The sequence below is a fragment of the Sceloporus occidentalis genome, unplaced genomic scaffold, assembly GCF_023333645.1.
Source record: "Sceloporus occidentalis isolate IW3139 unplaced genomic scaffold, rSceOcc1.0.p SCAF_334, whole genome shotgun sequence".
NCBI lineage: Eukaryota > Metazoa > Chordata > Lepidosauria > Squamata > Phrynosomatidae > Sceloporus > Sceloporus occidentalis.
Window position 1 is genome coordinate 168,337 of NW_028317314.1, and position 2,275 is coordinate 170,611.

General features: G+C 39.6%; 1 non-coding gene across 1 annotated transcript; it reads left to right on the forward strand.

The window, feature by feature from the left end:
* Positions 1-639: 639 nt before the first annotated feature.
* LOC149274389 (small nucleolar RNA SNORA35) lies at positions 640-769 on the forward strand. The gene has a single exon (XR_016279431.1). It is a non-coding gene; the product is annotated as a small nucleolar RNA SNORA35 (small nucleolar RNA).
* Positions 770-2,275: the final 1,506 nt, after the last annotated feature.

A 2,275-nucleotide genomic window follows, 5' to 3' on the forward strand; every position in this document is an offset into this window, starting at 1 on the left:
GCATTGAAGTTCAAGGACAGAAAAGAGGTGTGCATGCTGAGCACCATCCACGATGAGAGAACCGTGGAGGTTTCTGTCCGTGGCAGAGCTGGGGTCACTACAAAGCCAGTGTGCATCAGTCAGATCAACTCCTACAGCCCTACCTCATTATGAGGAAGACAAAGGCCTGGTACAAGAAGGTTGCAATTTATCTAATGCAAATTGCAACCTATAATGCTTTTTTGCTGCACAAAAAAGCAGACACTGGGCTGAAGCTGTCTTTTTTGCAGTTTCAGCTCGAAGTAATTTCAGGTATCTTGTACCGTGATGCACCTGGTCCCCAAGTAGTGATGGGAACCAACAGAATTGGGGCTACCCATTTTATTTTTAAAATCCCCCCTACAGCAAAGAAGCAGAATCCCCAAAAGAGATGCAGGGTATGCTACAGCAGGGGGCAAAGAAAGGACACCACATTTTACTGTCCAGATTGCCCTGGAAAACCTGCACTCTGTGTCGGTGACTGCTTCAAGCTGTATCACACAGTTTCCCATTTTTAATTTTTTTTTTGTTCCTGCTCCATTTTTGTATTTTTTTTTAATTTTTTGTTACATTTACTGTTTTTTAGCTTTTATTTGCTCCACCATTTTTAAGCGTTTTTATTTGCACTGTCAAGTGACCCCTGTGTCCATTCCGTGGCATGAGGGACCACTTAAGGTGCTAGATCAAATCCCTTCTTGGAGATAGGCCAGGCTTTCTTGTAACCTGTCCCTACTGATAGTTGGGTACAAGCATTTTTCTTTACCCAGATGTAAAATTCCTACTGAATTTGAATTGCTCATGTTCCAAATGTGGCCCTTTTGCCCCCAAACAATCTGACAAACCCATGCATGTGGGGTATCAATGTACTCAGGAGATGTTGCTGGACACATATCTGGGTGTTGTGTGACAGCAACATATACCAGGAGCTGTAATTTCACACCTGAAGTACAAAGTATGTGAAAAAAACACCAAAAACAATTACTATCCCAAACTTTGACAAGGGTTGGTGGTAGGATTAGTGCATGGAAAGGGTTAAACTATCAGCATCTAAAATACCCTGGGGTGTCTAGTTTTCAAAAATATATGGTTTGGTGGGGTAAATTTAATTTGCTGGCTTCAAAGATGCCCCAAATACCACATAGAGACAGAATTACCAGATTCAGAGAAAAATGGTTTTGAATTAGCAAAACGCTACTTGTACTTATTGCCCCATAACGTGTAGAAGAAAGCAAAAAAACATAAAAACATTGGGTATTTCTAAACTCGGGACAAATAGTAGAATCTATTTAGCAGGTTTTTTCAGTAGTTTTTTATGATGAATAAAAGATTTTTCAAATAAAAGTGAGAAAATGTGTTTTTTTTTCAATTTTTCGTCATATTTTATTATTTTTATTATAGGAAATTACATCATATGAAAAAAATTTTGGTGTCTGAAGAAAGCCCTTCTTGTCCTGAAAAAAACAATATATAACTTGTGTGGGTTTAGTAAATGGGTTAAGAGAAAATTACAGCTAAACACAAACACCGCAGAAACGATAAAACAGCCATTGTCACGAAGGGTACAAAAAGTAAAATCAGCCTTTGTCACGAAGGGGTTAAAAGAGAAAGAAAGTGAGGGAAAGAGGTGTTTCCTAGTAGTTAGAGGAGGTGAACTCTGTATTTAAATAGACATATAATGCTTATCTACATATATTACCTACCCTATATCCGTCCAGTATCATTAACATCTTTTTTCTAATGAGATTGAAAAGTGTGAGGGACTGGCTGAATGGGACAGAGGGTTTGTGGGAATAGCTGGGTGTCCATAAGTGGAGCATGTTTGTTGAGGAACCAGATGGCATGGAAAGGAGTGGGCTTAAGCCTTAGGCGACGGTTAAGTTGGGATACAATGCAAGGGAATTGGGAATTCATGGTCATAGAAACAGTATGAGAGGGACAAAGGGTGCAGAGAAGAGTCCAGATCCAGGTTGCAGAAGAAAGGGTAGTTGAACACAAGGGTGGGTGGACTCCTACTACATGTACACAACACATAGTAGAAGTAAGTTGTAAGGACTCACAATACACTATCTCTACAGGAAGCATGTGGGTTTTTCTGTGTAAAGAATAAATGGCATGCCAAGTAATTAAAACGTTGATCACTTGTTCTCAGTTGTAATTCATGCCATGATATTAAAGCTATGTCACAGGTGGAGCAGCTATTGTCAGTGTCCCATCCCCTCTGTACCTGTATGTCCACAACATGACTAGAGAGCAAAAT